At 42.7% G+C, this 19562-nt stretch overlaps 1 long non-coding RNA gene across 1 annotated transcript in view; it reads left to right on the top strand.

Annotated features, from left to right (window-relative positions):
• Positions 1 to 19562, top strand: part of LOC311591677 — a 47238-nt gene that overhangs the window by 16753 nt on the left and 10923 nt on the right. The window contains exon 3 of the long non-coding RNA XR_014777162.1: positions 18635 to 18823. This is a non-coding gene — a long non-coding RNA (uncharacterized lncRNA). The remainder of the gene's footprint in view (positions 1 to 18634; positions 18824 to 19562) is intronic.

The raw sequence follows: 19562 nt of genomic DNA, 5'->3' as shown, positions 1-19562 counted from the left end.
CTGCAGGTTGGATAACAAAAACTTTTTATTGGATTAAACCAATAAAGACTTATTTTGTGAACACCTCACAACAGCATTCATCTGGGCAACTATTTATCTGCTGAGCTGAAAGGACAAAAGGAATGTTTTCTTTGAGCCTTTTTTGCAATATGAGAGGAAGATTTTCTTTTTATTTGCAAAAAAAATTTTTTTGACTAAAGCACAATTACATCATTTTCTGTCTTCCTTTCTTTCTTATAGCCCTTTTACTTTCTCTAAAATTCATGGCCTCTTTCTCTTTATTATTGTTACATAGGTATATAAATGTATAAATACAACTTGCTGAGTCAATTTAATGTTGCTCGTGTATGAGTTTAGGACTGATCACTTCGTGCTGACTAACCTATTAGGGGGCTCATCCCTGGGAAAGACTAACTCTACGTCTCTCAGCAGTTAGTTACCATCTGTAGTCTTATAGACTAGGAGATGAATTCTTGGCACCAAACTAAGAAGCCACCTCAGGGGTATTTGAGATGAAAGTCACGTAGTGGGGGAGGGATTAAAGACAGTGTCTGAGGTTGCATAATGTCACTCTCCTACTTACCACGGGCCGAGGAAGGACACTGGCACCTCTCGGTCTCCTTGGAGATAAATGTCCAGCAGACAGCTCAGCTTCAGCACACTAAGTTCAAGTTCAGAGCTGCTAAACAGGAGACTTAGATTTTCCTGTGGGCCTCCCTTAGACTTATCACCCAACAAGTGCCGAGGAGTAGATGCAAGGCCTGCACAAGGCGGTGTCCACAGCTCAGGACCAGCAACTACGATACCATAAGAGGCCCTATAGGGCCCGGTAGGTGGAGCTTCTTTGTCTAATGACCTTTCCCACGGAGCAACAGCAAACTCGATGGGCTGGCCTCATAAATCATACCTCCAGCGGCATCCACACAGCCAGTCCCATTGTTTGCATATTCAAATGTCACCCTGATCACAAGAGAAAAGACAAAACACCTCTTTTTTTTCCCCTCTCAAAAATGTCAGCATGGCTGGATTAGAAAAGATAATTTGGAAGTTCTTCTAGACAATAATTACCTCTGGCACCTATCTGCAGTGTACTTAACGAATGGAAAGAGGACTTTTTTTTTAATTTTAAAAAATTATGGTTATTACAGTAATTAATCAGCTGCTCCCTGACAGCTTCCTTGAGGGGGAAAAGGCGTCGCAAAGGCCATCATGTTTCGGCAGGGCGCCTTGTTGATCTCACATTGAGTATGCAAAATATGTCTCCTTATTATTAGCTGCTAAAATGCTGTGGCAGTAGAATTAGCCTCCATTTCCTAAGTAGCCAGGAAACTCAGAAACTCGCATTTTATAAGTGGAAGAGAGGGGGATGGGAGGGGAACCTAATCCCAAATGTTAGTCGGCGGGGGAGGGGGCAGGAGGGGGGAATTCAGACTTGCTCAGCTGTGGTTGTTAAACCAATTTCTTACTCTTAATTACATGCAAAAGGTTCCCCGTTCTAATTACAGGCCTTGGGGAAATAGCCCATCTCCCCAAACCAATAACACCTCATGCTCAGTTCCAATCTTCTGAGCTTAATATGCTGCCCTGGATCTCAGCTTCCCTGGATAAACTGAGCTTTAGTTCCGAGTTTTCCACTTCAATCCCCACCACACTGTGTGGAGCAGGGTTCGGAGACTGGCTTTCCTGGGCAAGTCTGGCAGAACTTCTTGCTACTGAGCACAAACCCTCTAGCCTCAGACAGCCACATCAGGGGCCAAAAGGCTTCCTTTGCATTCTTCCCTCCTCTGAGGCTTGGTGGCTCTAACCGTGTCAAAGCCTTGGAGTGGTGTGAAGGCAGCCTGGTGGTGAGGCTCACAGTCCCACCATGGAGGCAGAGGCCTTCTAGAGGTCAGCTGTCTCTGGCTTTGCCTCTCTGAGCAGTCTAAGCCAGGAAAGGGCAGCAAGAGCTGGCTGGACACTTGGATGCACAAACTTTACACCCAAGATCCAACGGAAGATGTTTATTCAAAGCCCTTGGATAAGCAGGGAGCCTGATACCTAGTAAAGGAGAAAATGTCCTCCCATCACAGGGGCAGTTAACAGTGTGAGTGAGATTCTGTGTAGGCTGGTCTATACACAACAGAGATGGTCCTGGATCATCTTAGACTCAAATTACAAAGTTGCCTTCCGGTCAAGAGAAGGTGAGTAAGTATATGAGTTCGATTACTACTCCTGGTCCTTTGCCTTTACCTCTTCTGTCGCAGAATTCACTTCATGCATCTTATAATTCACACTCAGTGCTGTTAAGGTGGGTTCCAGGTATAAAAGTCAACTTGTTTCTATCGTGACTCTTCACAGCATCTGGTACTATGCTACGTAAGGACACTTACACACACGTATACATTTTCTGTCCATTGATCACTGCCCCCACGGTTGGCTTTAATTGTCAACTGGGCCTGTGGGTATGTCTATGGGGGGCTGAATTCATTAAGCTAATTGAAACGAGGAGACCCAGATCCCTGGCAGGAGATCCTGAACTGTAGAAGAGTAGAGCAGAAGCTAACAGGGGAGCAAGCATTCGCCTCCTTCCACTCCTGACTACAGAGGTTCCAGCTGCTGGAAGTGTCTGCCTTGACTTTCTCCAGGCACGGGCTGTAAGCTTGAACTGTAACCTTGATTCCCTAACTTGTTTTTTCTTAGGGTTTTTTTTTTAATGGCAGCAACAGAAATGAAGCTAAAATACCCCATATCTTTCTTTCTTGGCACTCATCTTTGTCACCTAGACAGTTTTACCTCTACTTTTCTGACATAAACACATGCTTGATTGTATTAATCTATATAAAACCTAGGGTCAACAAGTGAGAAAAAAAAATGGAATCTGTCTTTCTGAGACCTTAATTCATTTAATATGATAACCTCCAGATACATTTTCAGGCATCCATTTCCCTGCCCGTGACGGAACTTCATAACTTGTTGGACAGTGGTTACACTTCCCTCTCTCTAGGAAGCCACTGATTATTATTTTGCACATAGTGGGCACTCAGCTCAGTGTGGTTCAGAAAAACATGCCAATGACCCTCTCCTGGTTACCCCTCTCTTCCTTACCCACCTGCGCCTAGATCTGCAGGGCAAGTACAGGAGGCGCCTCCCTTCTCTGCCTCAATGACTTCTCTGCCCACAGCCAGTGTGTACAGACTAGAGACACTCCCTTGGTCACAGGCAGTTTTTTTAAAGGCCTACTTCCCTCAAGTTTTTAATTTCTTGATTCTTCTTAGCTCGGTCACGGGGAGCACTGTGTATAGTGTTTGTCTGTAGGACCCTCAGCACCTGGCATGGGCTTATTTCAAGCAGGAAATCAGTGCAGGTGGGATGCTGTGGGCACTGTGGTCTTCTGTAAAGCATGCGGTTGTATACATGCATGGGCTGTCTTAGCTGTATTTTGTGTTGAAGATTTATTTTTTCCAACTTTAAGGTTGGGTAGTAGATCACAGCTGACTGCTAGGTGACAGCTGTTCTTCAAGGAGACCGAATTCCTATGAGTCACAATGAAAGAACATACTAGAAAGAGTCCAGAAATCCACACAGCACATACCCAAGCTGAGCCGGCAAGCACACACGGTTGGGTCACACCAGCAGCTGGGCAAAGCCTCTGCTTGGAGACCAGGATGTTTCTAACTTGCTTCTGGAGTCAGTTTCCAAGAACTAACTATAGTCAGTTTCTGCCTTGGGTGATTAGAACCAGGGAAAGTAACAATTTGACATTGATTGGGCACAGAGCACAATTTAAGTAAATTAATGAGTAACATAAGTGACTAAGATTCTAATCTTTTGTCCCAAAGTAACAAAAAGAAAGATTTGTAACTTTAACTACATAAACATTAAAAATATTTATACCACAAAAATGTAATTAAAACCCCAGCATCGATGGAAGTAATAAGAACACATGCACATGACAGGCTGAGGGCTAATATTCCTAATAAAACATCCAACCTTTAAACTGGAGACTAAGACCAGAACTTGATAGAAAATGTAAATGATAATGATGATGATGATAATAATAATAAAAATAATAGTTAATGAGTAAAAGACTCGGGTTTCCTCATAGTAAGTAACATTATTAAAACAAAGCAGTGAGGAAAGCTAACCCTGCGTGCTTCTTCTCTGCTGCCTGACAGAAGTGTTGCAAACTGTCCTGTTCTGCCTCCAGCTGCTGGGGAAAAGCTCATTTCTTCTGCGGGAAAACTCAACAGCCTCTATCAATATGCACCTGGCTTTCGACCTGTACTGACATGTTCTGAGGAACTTTTCAGATTAGATTAGCCGGTGTGCATGTCTGTGGGGACGTTTTCTTGACTGCTAGTTTGATATAGGAGGCCCCGCCCACTGTGGGCAGTACCATTCCTAGGCAGGAGGTTCTGGCCAATAAGAAAGCTAGCCAAGCCAGCGAGGAAACAAACAGCATTCCCCTATGGACAGCGCTTCAGTTCCTGATTGAGCTCTGACCCGTCCCTGCCCCCCCTCCCCCGCCCCCCAACGGTGGATTGTGACGTAGAGCTGTGAGCCAAACCCTTTCTGCCCTAACTTGCTTTTCATCATGTTGTTTGTCACAGCCACACAAGGACGGGTAACCAGGACTCTGCGTCAGCTGTCCTTCTCACCATAACGAAAGACATCTCAGTTTAAGAATGAGAGTGGCTTTTGCCTCAGCTCAATTTGGTTATTATCACCAGTTTTACTTTTTTTCATATCCTTACATTACTTTGAAATGTAATACATGGTAATATTTTAACAATTTGGAAAATGCATACATTTTAATAAGAGTAAAAAAAAAATCATCTTTAATTTCCCCATCCTGAAATTTGGGCTTATTTCCATCAAACATTTCCCCCATGCTTTTAAAACCTTATTAAGAACATTCTGTATATTAATGTAATTTTTTATTCCACTCTTTTGCTTAAGGTTATGATTTTTCCATATCATTAAAAACTCTATGTAAATATCATTTTAATAGCTGTTCAACATTCAATGATATTAGAAATTTCATTTTTAAATTTGACTTCATGCCTAATATCAAAATGAATAATTTTACTTTTGAGGAGTGTTAGCCCCAGTCTCCATGGCTTGGTGACACTCCGAGGTTCTGTTTAATATGTAACAACATTGTCTTTCTCTCAAGCTATGGCCTCCATCCAAAATGGAACAGGATGACTCTAGCACTTTCCAGCATCCCTTCTTCCTTGACCTTCTGACATGAATGTACATGTGGTTTTCCAGAGAAACAGCCAGTAATGCCTTTAGGATGTCACCAAGGTCAGACACCCCGAGAGAAGGGGCGAGGTCCCAGGCAGCTGCCTGTCTCTGCCGTGTAATGTGCCGTGATTAGCGATCCATAATTTATGGCTCTAATTAATTCTTCGTTTTATCATGGAGAGACTCACTCAAGCATGCCACCCGGCGAAGCTCAGATACCCTGCTTCCCGCTTCCCTGGATCTCCTCGCTGGAAACTCGTTTAGCAAAAACCATTAAGTTAGAGGAAGATGCAAAGCACTAGGGAGGGAGGCCCTTTTTCCTCCCCCGTTCTGTTTTATTCCACGGAGAAACAGACTGACAGTAAGCAAAGTCTGCTGCGCCCTTCAATAGAGGCCAAATCTTCCAGAAAGACATCTGAGGCATCATTACAGTAGGGTACCGTCAGGGAGAACCCTGTTCTAGACTCCTTTGAGACATGATGCAGTCGGAGGTGAGCGGCCCTCCAGCCTGGTGTCACTCAGTGAGGTGGGTTGGATTCAAGTCCTGTTCTAGCTGTGAACCTTCTGACTGGATCCCAGTGGGCCCATTTTTCCAAAACTTCTACATTGTGTCTGGAGCCTGATGGCCCACTGGTTAGCACCTAAGCTGCGGAGCCCTTTTTGTGGACCTGCCGTTCTCTGTGAATGATTGGGACTTGCTCAGTACTAAGGACTGATTGACTCATTACAAGACAGCTCACAGTAGCTGCCACTGTGGCGACCACAGTAGGTGTTCTGAGGCCAGGACCTTGCCTTGCTCCCCACAGTGTCCCTACACCCTAGAGCATGCAGCGCGTGGCAGTGTTGAATGCATGATTTCCCATTTCACAGAGGTATTTTGTACAAACGGTCTTCCATTCTGGTTTCATAGCACATATCCTAAACTCTCTCTGTCCACGGGCTGGAAAGAGGACTCAGTAGGTTAAGGAACTCACACTGCAAATCTGTGAGCTGAACTCAGTCACTGGAATCCACATAAAGATGGAACAGGAGAGCCTGGCATGGTGGTGCACGCCTTTAATCCCAGCACTCAGGGAGCGTAAGGCAGTTGGATCTCTGTGAGTTTGAGGCCAGCCTGGTCTACAGAGTGAGTCCAGAACAGCAAGCACTACAAGAGAAACCTGTCTCAAAAAAAAAAAAAAAAGATGGAGAACTGACTTCCACATGTGTGCCATGGATAACACACACTCACACACACACTCACAAACACACTCACACACACACATGCACACACACATTCACACAGACAATCACATACACATAAACACTCGCACAGACACGCACTCACACACTACTACAATTACTACCTCTACTAATATTATGTTAAAAGAATGTGTCCTTGACGTCTTTATAGGTTTGACTTTATTTCGCCTTTTGCAGAAGGGTAAGTGTGACAAATGGAAAGAGGCTTTGAGTTCCTGATGGAATGTGAACACCAGGTGTTAATTATCAGGGACACAAAGTCTTGTGGAAAGACAGGTGTAGCTGGCTGGTGATTGGTAACTGACTTAATGCCTGTATTGCTATTGAAATGATTGTGACCTGCCACAAAGAAAAACATTTTTTTCTACCTGGAGCTACCTTGAATTATCTAAGTCCCCTTTCTTAAGGCAAGCCTTTTCAGCCTTCAGACACCTTCACCTTTGAATCTAAGAAAACAGCCCATCTCGGTGACCCACAAGGACATACCCGGTTTCTCATGCCTCATCTTTTGTTAGTCTGCCCTCTCCATGAATTTCATTTCATTTTTTCAATCGTTAGATTGATAAAAACGTTCTCCTGAGCCTCAGACAGTGGCCTGGGTGGACTACGTGAGAGCAACACCTGGGGCCATGGCTGAGAAAGAGGCATTATTTACATATTTATTAGAAATTCTGTCCTACTGGCAAGAGACGCTCACTCCTGACTTTAATTCCGATAAGTAAACAACCCCATTGGCAAGGAAGAGGGGAAACAAACCAGAATAGTTTGCACAAGATAATACAGTGAGAGGGAACAATGCCCATAATGCAAAATCCATTTGCAGTGCAAAGAAAAAGAAAAAAAAGAAAGAAAGAAAAGAAAGAGAGAGAGAGAGAGAGAGAGAGAGAGAGAGAGAGAGAGAGAGAGAGAGGTCTTTCTCCAAAGACTAGCTGAAGCTAAACACTTGGAAGAAATAATTGAGAAGTAATTCAATTATATTTGGTATCAGTTTCCTCACAGGCCAGTGGAATGACAATTAATCCCTTGGTGCTTTTAAAAATCTTTTTTTAATACTTTGTGGTTTGCCCAGACCCACCCTCCAGCAGTTAGCCGCACTCAGCAACCTCTTCCTGATTGAGTCTGTCTTCCTCTCTCCATCCATCCTGGCCTGATAACGCCCCACGCCAGGGAGCCATTCTGTGAGCTCAACCTTCTCTGACCCTTCTTCACTCGAGCTGTCCGGCATCTTAACGTTTTGCTTAGGTGCCCTCTTGCTTCCTCTTAATTATACCGCGGTGCTAGAACCGCAATAGAGGGATTTCAGCACCCTATGGCTTCCTCTGAGCAGCTAGCATTGAGCCCACATCATCAGCCCTGTGACAACACAATGCATTAAATCCTTCTCAGCGCTGTGCGTCTCGCTATCTCTAGAAAAAAAAATTACAGTTAGGAGCATTAAAATGGACTGGCTTTAATCCACAGTAGCAAAGGGAGCAGAAGATAGGGTTTAAATCCTGCCTGATGTTCTGGCCTGAACTTAACCCCACAGATAAGATCACACTGAATTCTTTGCATTTGTATGGCTTCTCTCAGTGAGGGACTGCGGGGCACTTTATACACATCAGTTAGGGACGACAGGGCCCTATGCACAGAGATAATCTACACACCCTCTCTTGGGTGCTGTGGTCCAGCTCCAGGATGCATCCCTGCATTAGAAAAATGAAATATGATGCTGGAAGAAGACTGGTCCAGACAGTCTTCTGGGCTGGCCCAGGAATGCAGACATGTGGTTAGCAGCACTCCATACTGAGTCTGTAGAATCATCGTGCTTCTAAACAGTCCAGATAAATTCTGCTATTAAGTGGTTTACTGTTCTTTCTTGATCATAAGAACATGTGTCCTTAATGATGTGATTTTTCCAAAATATACCACCTTCCTTGAAACAAAGAAGATATATGGTATATGTTATAAGCCAGACATGTGGGTTTATGGGATGGAGGAGGGCACAGAAAACTGAGTCTGTGTCCAGTGCTAATAGCTGCAGCTAACTCATTGGGAATTATTGGGCAGGTGCTGTTAGATGTGTTCTGAGCATAAATGTGACACCCCAGCAACAGGCTGAGTCAGCAATCCCATTTCCCAGACATGCACAGCATCTGGGCATCTTTCCCATGCATATCAAGCCTGTGAGGCACGTGTCTGGGATCCTGTTGGAGGTGGTTAGAGCCTGAATTGCACAGTGAAGATTCCATGGTGTGTCACAGAACACAAGGCATACATCTGGGGCAGTGGGACAGGGAGACAGTTCAGAGTTATTTAAAATCCTTTCTTCACCTCAGACAAGAGCTTCTCCAAGGCCTGGAAGAAATTCTCTAGACCTCAGAGCTCCTTTGCTTCAACCAGAAGAAGGGCAGTTACCTCCCCTGCTTAGGAGCTTGAGACCCTGGGCACTGCAGTGCTTAGGAGTATGCAGAACTTGTTCTGCTAGGCTGGCAGCATGCAGAGACTGGCGTGTATACACGACCAATGGAAACGACCATCAGACAGGTAAACGTGGTGCAGTGGGTCAGTGCTAGGATAGAGGGAAGACCAAGAAGAATGAGGGGGCTGCCCAGCCTCAGTATTGGAAGAGTAAGAGACCAGGTAAAGATGAATGCGGCTTAGGAAAAGACATAGTGGCGTATATTTACTGTGGAAAACAACACACAGCTCTCCTGAAAACTGCCCAGTCACATTGAAAAGCATCCATTCCATACCTTGGTCTGTGTGCATTCTTCATGGAAATAAATGATCTCCATACATTCATCAGGCAGGAACCATTCTTTGCACCTCACGGTACAATTGTTGAGGTCCTTGATGTGGCTGCCTTGGAAGCCTGAAGAGGGATGATGGGTTAAAGCCTCATGTTTTGAATACTTTCCAAGTCAGTGAAAGCTCCCTTGATATTAGGCAACTGATCTTGTGACATATTTAATGTATGGTATGGAACACACCAAACAAACATTCATCTTGACCACCCAGAAACCCTTAACTTCCATCATGCGGATTAGAATTCCTTAAAGTCTGCGGTCAGTGAGGTGTCTCTCTGGGAGTGCACGCTGGTGATGATAGATGCTCTATCTATGCCGGGCCTCCTGTATGTCCATTAACTGAAATGATACTGTGAGGGAAGGTTGACCACATGCAGGGTAGCCTGAAACAGGAAGGAAGAGCTTCAAGAACTTTAGAAAGATCTCAGGAATGTAGCCAAGACTGAGTTAAGGTGGTGAAAACGTGCTACTTATCTAGGGACAAAGCAGGAAAGGAGAATGTCAACACATTGCCCAGAGACAATGCTGAAGCTGTTTGACTTTCCCAAAGTTGTAACTGGAGCTTCTCTGAGCTCCAAAGGGCCTGCACTGAATACTGTCTTCATTTGACAGAGCAGCCACCTTTCTACCTAGTCCCAGAGAGCACTGTTAATACCAAAATCCATACACTCATTAATTGTGAGACCATCAGCAGAGTCTGGCATCTAGTGCCTCATGACTACAGCAAGGACTATTCTACTCACTTCCCTTTTGCTTAAAAAGGAATAGAGATGGATGATAGGTAGATAGATAGATAGATGATAGATGGATATATAGATAGATAGATAGATAGATAGATAGATAGATAGATAGATAGATAGATGATAGATGGATGGATGCATGGTAGATGATAGCTAGCTAGATACCTAGCTAGATAGGTAGATACATAGATATATGGATAGATAGATAGATAGATAGATAGATAGATAGACAGATAGATAGATAGATGGATGGATAGATAGATAAACATATGTAAATACAGAATGACAGGGAGAGAAAAATGTATTTCTTATGAGTGACTCCTATGTTCTCTGGCCAATGGAAGGTCCACCTGTGTGCAGATGCCCTATCCTAGTCTTCTCCTCCCCGCAGTGTGTGCAAGGGACTAGTAATCTTTTAATTTTATTTTCTTTTATGTGTGTGTGCACATGCACATGTAAGAGTAAGTGTGTGTGTGTGTGTGTGTGTGTCTGCACACATGCAGGCACATAAACGCAGTTGCTTAAGGAGGCTAAAAGAGGAGGTCAGATCCACTGACCTGAAATTTCAGGTAGTTTTAAGCCACTTAATATGGGTACAGGAAACTGAACTTGGGTCCTGTGCAAGATCAGCACACACTCTTTCCTCACACTGGCCCTAAAGGGCTTCCTTTCATGGGGAAAGCTAGCTGCCATATCATAATAGCTACATGGCTTGCGTTGAACGGTGACCTCTGGTAAAAAACTGTAAAAAAAAAAAAAAAAAAAAAAAAAAAAAAAAAAACTAGGCCCCCAGTATAACAACTCCTAAGGAACTGAGTCTTGCCAATGACTATATGAGTGTTCCTGAGGCAGATTCTGTTCCTGAGGTAGATTCTGACCGTGAGTTGAGTCCACAGAGGAGCTAAGTCCCAGCTGACACCTTGGGTCAAACTTAGCAAGACCCTGGCCTACTATTCCCAGATTCCAAACCCACTGGTAATCTGGTATTGTAAACATGTGCTTAAGCCAGTAGGTTTGAGGGTATCTGTAGATAGACATCAGTAGGTAATAAAATATCCTGTTATAGATCTGGGTATTTAAATAATGCTATACATATTTAAAAGAACCATTACAGGTTGGCCTGGAATTCCAGAATCCTGGCCTAAGGGCGTCCTCTGTGACAGCACGTCTTTCATTCTAACACTGTCCCTGAAATGATACTGAAACACCGATACAATAACCTAGGAAGATCCTACTGGGACTCTTGGTGAGAGAAGCATGGGAGAATAGGGAAATAGAAGGATCCAGAGGGTGCTAGAAACCTACAAGAAGAACATCATGATGGGCAGATCTGGGCCCAGGGGTCCTGCTCAAACCATGGCACTAGCCAAGGATAATACGTGCAGTGAACTTCAAACCGCTACCCAGATCTGGCCAATGGACAGGACATTCTCCACAGTTGAGGGGAGAGTGGGGATTGACTTTCACACAAACTCTGGTGCCCCATATTTGACCACGTCCCCTTGGATGGGGAGACCTGGTGGCACTCAGAGGAAGGACAGCAGGCTACCAAGAAGAGACTTGATACCCTATGAGCATATACAGGGGGAGGAGGTCCCCCTCAGTCACAGTCATAGGGGAGGGGAGTAAGGGGGAAATGGGAGGGAGGGAGGAATGGGAGGATACAAGGGATGGGATAACAATTTAGATGTGATATGAATTAATTAATAAAAAAATATATAAATAAAAACTTTAAAGTTAAGCAGTATGGTTTCACTTGTACCAGTTTAAGATTTATACACAATCTGAGATCTTTCTCTCTCTCTCCTATGCATTTTCCAATGTTTCCACAGTAAATATATGCCTCTATGTCTTTTCCTAACCCACATTCTTCTTTACCTGGTCTCTTGCTCTTCCAATACTGACGTTGGGCAGCCCCCTCCTTCTTCTTGGTCTTCCCTCTATCCCAGCACTGACCCACTGCACCACGTTTACCTGTCTGATGGTCGTTTCCATTGGTCATGTATACACGCCAGCCTCTGCATGCTGTCAGCCTAGCAGAACAAGTTCTGCATACTCCTAAGCACTGCAGTGCCCAGGGTCTCAACCTCGTAAGCAGGGGAGGTAACTGCCCTTCTTCTGGTTGAAGCAAAGGAGCTCTGAGGTCTAGAGAATTTCTTCCAGGCCTTGGAGATGCCCTTGTCTGAGGTGAAGAAAGGATTTTAAATAACTCTGAACTGTCTCCCTGTCCCACTGCCCCAGATGCATGCCTTGTGTTCTGTGACACACCATGGAATCTTCACTGTGCATCCCAGGCTCTAACCACCTCCAACAGGATCCCAGACATATGCCTCTGTAAGTTTGGAGATGGTCCTATAAATTATGTTGTATTTGTGAAAATAACATTCAAGCAGGAGTACTTCTTGTTTTCATAGAACTAACGTGGATTTAAGGGTTGTATTGTTATACATTAACGTGAGTTACCTTGAACTAAAGACATGACAGAACACCTTCCATGTCAGGCTAAATCCTATGGCTTCATCATATAGAGTGGCAGGATTTGCATTGGTGATGTCTAAAGAAGAAGATATTCTCAGGAAAAAGCAAAGTGAAAGAAGGGAGCCTGTGGGTAGAATACACATGACGTTGCTTTTTTAAATGTATTTTTCCCTTAGACTGTACAAATAGATTTTTCCTTCTTCTTTCTCTTATACAACAATCCCTTTTAGCAATCTCAAGTTGTTTCTGAGATTTACATAACATATTTTTTATCTATGGAATAATGATGAACCAAGAGAAAATAAAAACATGTGGCCTGTACCAGGTCCACCTTTCTTCTGAGACCTAGGTGGACCATATTTTTGACAGGGGCCATAGCATGGGAGTCACAGCTCTTAGCATCATGTTGTCTAGTGGGGCCAAGTGAGGATTGGGAACAGATAGAGACTCATCCATCAGATGGGTGAGTCAAAGCAGCTCCATTTTCTCTATCAGCAAAGGCTCTTCCACAGAAGTGGAACAAGCAGAACATGAGTAGCCACCTTTCCCATGGTCTCTCTTCTCCACCCAAGGATAAAACCCCAGGTACAACTTTCTATGCTGGTCTCAGTCTCTCTCCAGATGTTCGAGTCTTTCTCGTTTTCCTCCCTTGTCTTTCATGACCTTGACATTTATGAAGAGCATCCAGGAGTTGTTTCTAGGAAAGACCTCAGCTTGGATTTGCTTGAGTTTTTCTCCTGAGTAAGTAGAAGGCGTGCATCTTAGGAAGGGATGCTAAAGGATGCTATGCCATCTTACTGCTTCCTTATCTCGGAGTGTTTGGTGTTGCTGTGTTTTATGGCTCTAATGTTGGGAAGGGTATCTGAGAGACAAGTGTCCATCTTGTTACTTTGTTGTACCAGGGTATGGGTGGGATGTAAATAGGTCTTTGCACATTAATCTTAACCTTGGTAATTGGCTGAGGACCTAGTTGCTCGAATTTTCCACTTGGAAAGTATGGTTTCTGCTTTCCATTTGTAATGTAATAATTGTTTTTGCATAATAATTTGATACTGAAAAACAAAAATTTTTAAATGTGATTAAATTTAATCTTTGTGATTAACAGATTTATGGGTTTTGATGAAGATATAGATGGTTTTGGGTGAAAATATTCATGTATCTGTCACCAATTTCCTACAGACTAGTTCCACCAACCCACAACTGTTCTTGTCCTCTTTTTTTTTTTAAGTTTTATTTATTGCATATGAGTGCTTTATCTGCAGAAGAGGGTGTTAGATCACATTATAGATGGTTGTGAGCCATCATGTGGTTGCTGGGATTGAACTCAGGACCTCTGGAAGAGCAGGTGTCGCTTTTAACCACTGAGCCATCTCTCCAGCCGTCTTGTCCTCTTTATAGACAACTGCTTCTCCTGTCATGAAACCTGGGAAAGCCAGGAAGCCACTGTTTCATTCTCCTTCCGTAGAATAATATTATGTACATAGAATCATGTTTTGAGTCAAACTTTGCAAAATGCGTTTAATGTTGATCATGTGGTTTGCTAATGAATAGCTTTTTCCTACTTATTGTGTGGTAGTCCATGGTGGAATGTACTACACCTCGCTTTATCTGTTTTAACTTCTTTGGGGTTGATAACTAGTAGAATTGTTGTTAGATTATATGGTAAGTGTAAGTTTCATTTTTGTAGGAACTCCAAAATTGTTTTCCAAAGAGGTTGTAATTGTTTCTATTCTTAGTGGCTATGTGCTGGTGCGACAGTTTTTTTTTGTTGTTGTTGTTGTTTGTTTTTTTTTTTTTTTTTTTTTTTTGCTGCTTAGTATAGTCGTGTAAACAAAAAGTGATCTACGGGGCTACAGATGTGGCTCGGCAGGGAGGGCCTACACTGGCCTTACAGAGGATGCAGCTCAGTTCCCAGCACCCACATCAGGTAGCTCACGGCCACCTATAATTCCAGCTCCATTAATCTAACACCTCTGGGCTCCTTGGTTACCTGCATCCATGTAAACATACCCATACACAGATACACATTCTCTATACATAATTAGAAAATAAGTCCTTTAAAATGCTCACTGCTTTAATGGTGCATACGGCAGCATCTTGTTGCAGTTCTAATTTGCATTTCCCATAACTAATGGCATTAAATATCTGTTCTTGGTTTATGTGCCATTCATGAATCCTCTTTGTTTGAGTGTGTGTTCAGATCTCTTGTCTGCGTTAAAGCTGAGTTTTTTGATTCCTTATTTTTGAGATTTTGAGAGCTCTTCATAATTCTAGTTAGAAACAATTTTCCAAACTGTTATTTATAAATATTTTCTCTGACTTACTACATTTTGAAATGCAAAAAATCTAAATATCTATATTTTAACACAGGCTTTCACTATGCGGACCAGGTAAGTCAAATGCATTTCTATTTCTGATGCTCTTCAGGCTTCCTCACTTAAGGACCGTGCTTTCAGCGCTGTAGCTGTTTTCCCTCTAATGCAATTTTTTTTACAGATCCCCCTCCCCCCGCCAGTGTTTCCTAAGAGTTTTTAGTTTTATGTTTTATATTTATGTCTAGAATCTATTTAGAGTTGATGACACATACGATGTGAGGTGAAGGGTGACATAGTTTTTGCTTATTTGTAAGTATTCTGTACTTGTTGATGACACTGAAATTCTTTTGTCAGCTAAATGTGTAATTCCTAATCATCCCACTGCCTTTTATTTGTACCGTCTGTTTACTTCCTCTGTCTGCCCACTGATTATGTGTCTATCATTTTTTTTTTTTTTGGTACCATGGTTTTTTGAGTGCTGTAGCTGTACAGAAAGTCTAGAGTCAAGGAGAATGTGTCCTCTTCCCTCCTGTTCTCATTCTGAACCATTGCTTTCTCTGGTCGCTTTGCTTTCCTCGTGTTAGAATCACCATGGCAGATCTTTCCATCTTCATGTCTTCTTCAGAGATCAGAAGGTTTTTTTTTACATAAATACATACATACATACATACATACATACATACATACATACATACAAGTATTTCACTTGCTTGGCTAGAGTTACATTAAGAACTTTATATTACTTGTGGCTAGTATGGAGTGTGTAGTTTCCCTCCCATGCTCATGGGACTCTCCTCCATTGCTGGTGGGAGTGCAAACTTGTACAACCACTTTGGAAATCAATCTGTTGCTTTCTCAGAAAATTGAGAATAGTGCTACCATAAGACCTAGCTATACCACCACCATACAGCAAGGACATTTGCTCAACTATGTTCATAGCAGCCTTATTCGTAATAGCCAGAATCTAGAAACAACCTAAATGTCCCTCAACTGAAGAATAGATAAGGAAATGTGGTACATTTACCCAATTAAGTACTACTATTAAAAACAAGGAATCTTGAAATTTGCAGGCAAATGGATGGAACTAGAAAAGATTATCCTGAGTGAAGTAACCCAGACCCAGAAAGACACACATGGTGTATACTCACTTATAAGTGGATATTAGCCCAACGTAGATGTCCTCTGAGAGACTCTACCCAGTGGGGCATCAGGACAGATGCTGGAATGTAGACCTTCTGTTCAGATTTAGCCAATGGGCAGCTCATTCTCCACTCTCCTGCCAGTGTTTTGTGGTTTGTAATATGTAGATCCTATACATGTTTTTAAGATTTAGATATGCTTTGGCAGTGTTGTGATAGAGAAGCGTTCTTCCTTATCTTTGAATTCAAGTTGCTGACGTAAGCCTGTGGCTTTGTCAAGCTCCTTTGTTAGTCGGAGGATATGTCTATTGACGTCTTTGGGAGAATTTTCTGCCTAGTCAGCATCATGCTTGTAAGTGCGTATGGTTTAATGTTTTTTATTATATCCTATTTCAAGTAGAAATCTTTATTTCCAAGGATATGCAGATGATCAGGAAGCCTTCAAGTTCACCACCCCATCTCTTAAGTCATCTCACGAGGTTTTAGTTCTTTGCATCGTGAAAGAATGACTTCAAATTTTAAAGTGACATTTAATGCAAACCTGACTGAGTTTATATTGCTTTTGTTTTTTGTTGTGTGTGTGTGTGTGTGTGTGTGTGTGTGTGTGTGTGTGTGTGTGAATGTGTGAGTGTGTGTGTGTGTGTGTGTGTATAAGTCAGAGACCACTTTGTGGGAGTTGGTTCTCTCCTGAGTGGTGCCAGGGACCACACGCAGGTCTCCAGGCATCTGTTGAAGACCTCTATGGCCGGTCACTCATGGTCTCTGTTCTCTTTCTGCTGTGCAACTTCTTGCAATTCTTTTTCTTTATTGCACTGTTTAGGACTCCAGGAAAACAGCTGGGAGAGAGACTAGAGACTATGCTTGTCCCGGCTGTAGTGGTGATGTTTTCCTCATCAATGTGATGTGCCATGAGCACTTGTTGGGTAGGAAAGTTTTTTTTTCTCATTTTTGAGGTTTTCTAAAAAACCATAAATGGAGGTTGGATTTTGTTGAAGTATCTTTCTATATTCATCAGTGATTATTGGTTTTATTTCTTTATTTCATTGATTTCTGGTCTTATTTTTATTATGTATTTTTGCCAGCTTGCCTTAGTTTGGTTTGCTCTCCTTCCCCCAGTCCTAGTTTCTTAAGATAAAATCTTACACCAGTGATTTTAACTTTCTTCCTTTTTAAAAAAATATTTCTATGCATTTATTTACTTGGTGCCTGAGTGTGGGACATGGGCAAGCCATAGAATGTGTGGAGGCCAGAGGCAATTTATGAGAGTCAAGTTTCTCTTTGTAGCATTCAGAACCTGGGGTCGAACTCAGGTTCCCAGGCTTGGCATCTGGTCCCTTTCTCTGCGAAGCCATCTCGTCAGCCCCTCCCCTCCTGTGGAAGCCACTTTGTGCTACTAACACAGATGCCGGTGTGACTGCTGCCCTGGGAAGATTCCCCACGCCGTGGGCCCGCTTTCGCTCCACTCAACCTGTCTTCCTCAGAGACTCTCCGTTTGATCACAGGTTGCTTGTGACTGTGCAGTTCACTCACAGGAGTGTGCAGACCAAGTGGTAGAGAAGGCGAGTGTCTTTGGCTGCAGTTGTGGGTCTGTCTCCTCTTCTCGTTGTTTACTTTTAGTTTAATTCTTCTGTGGTCTGAGAATGCAATTGCTACAATTTTGTTTTTATTCTCTTTGAGTTTGTTGAGATTTATATGAGGCTTGAATATGATCTTGCTTGGTGAATATTACATGTATAAAAATGAAAGCATTTTTTTCTCCTCGTTGATAAATGTTCCATCAGCATCAAGAAGGCCTAATTGTTTGACAGCATCCCTACTTGTTGCTCTTACCGGTTCTCTCTATGGATGCACTGTCGGTGACAGAGATGGCCGAGAGTCTCCAGTCTGCTGTAGTAGTGGGTCTGTCCCCTTGGGTCTACGTGATTTTACCTCCTGGTATTAAGTCCCTTATTGAAGTTTGTTTTGCTAAATGGTCAAAGTATTTACTTGGTTTTTAGGGGAGGGGCTGTGGCAGGATCACATTTTCTTTTTTCCCCATTTTTTCTAACTTTTAATCTAGATTTATTTTTAACTTTTATGTAAAATTGATTTCTTGAGGAAAGTATATAGTTGAGGGAGGAGGATTGCTTTTTTGATTCAAACTGCCAGTCTTGATGTTTAATTGATGGATTCAACATTCCTAAGTAACACGGTTGTTAAATTGGTTGATCGACTTTTTTGACACAGGGACTATGTGTTATGAAGCTGTCCTGGAGTTCACTATGCAGACCAGACTGACACCAAACTCACAGACGGCCACTTGCCTCTCCCTCTCAAGAGCTGGGACTCAAGTTGAGTGCCGCCATGCTTGGCAGGCACTGATTATTGAGATGCCGTCTTGCTTGGGCTTTGTTGTTGTTGCTTTCATGTATTCTCTATTTTTAAAACTTCTTTTCTGGCTTTACATTGAGAAATTTTATAATTGCATTTTATGTCCTCAGTTAGTTTATTATTTATGCCGCTAAAAATGCTTTTAGTGGTTACCCTATGGTTTGTAATGCATAGTTCTAACTGCATAGAACAAAGACAGGAGATCTGCGAGTTCCGTGTAAGACTCTTATAATGTCATACGCCAGAAAGTCTAAGCACTTTACTGTGTATGGACTCATCCATTGCTGTTAGCAACACAAAAATAGATTCCAAATTTTGTCCCCATTATACAGATAAAGAAATTGAAGCGAGAATGCTGTTTCCTGTTATCATTGTCTGGGACCAGAAGACTATTTCCACCTCGTAGCTTTGCTCAGAAGCAGCAACTACACTGCTTGAGTGAGATGGGAAACTGGCACTTGGAATTCGGAGAGCCAAGTCCTAACCCTCGTACACACAGACGGAAGTTCGCATGCAGCAATGTGAGTGGGGTAGAGTGCACGCAGCCAGACAGCCATAGCCTTCAGAACCTGACCAGGGTGACAGAATCCATGAGTCAGAGACGGGAAGCCAAGTTTGTAGTCCTGATGATGCTCAGCTGATGCTGTGAATTGCCGTAGGTTGCCAGGACTTAGGCTTCATCAACATTTGAGGGTAGATTTTAAGTGATCCTGCTCTCTTGAAGTCTTCACTGCAAGGGATAGAATTGTAGGCTAGAGGAAACAGAAACCGCAATACTTACCAGTGACTCAGAACAACGTCATCACTATTGCCTAGAAAAGCGAAATGACTATGCAGAAAGTTCAGTGATGACATCACCAAATAAACGATGAATTAGCAAATCTCTGTAAGGTGACTTGGCAAAGTGCCAAATGACTCAGATAATCATCATAGGACGGTTTAGCAAATAACCAGCAATGACTCAGCATCAGTGAGCTCACGGCTCAGCAGGGGTCCTAATTGATGACTCAGCACACAGCCCAATGACTCATACTCTCTCTGTATCATCTCACCTTACTTTTTGGATTCTTTTCCAAGTGAACTGTTGACATGTTTTTTTCTTCCCTTAAAGCAGCACCATGTTGCTGTTTCCCCCCTTTTTAAAATTTTTCATCCATCTGCTTTATAGCTCAATTTAATACACATTATAAAATCAGAAAAATTACAAAGGAAATCACTGAACTCAATAAATACAGTCTGACACCAGTTACCTTCCTAAGG

This window comes from Acomys minous (assembly GCF_964271855.1).
Source record: "Acomys minous genome assembly, chromosome: 1".
Taxonomy (NCBI): domain Eukaryota; kingdom Metazoa; phylum Chordata; class Mammalia; order Rodentia; family Muridae; genus Acomys; species Acomys minous.
Note: the sequence above shows the minus strand (reverse complement) of the source record. Positions and strands in the feature narration are given on the sequence as shown.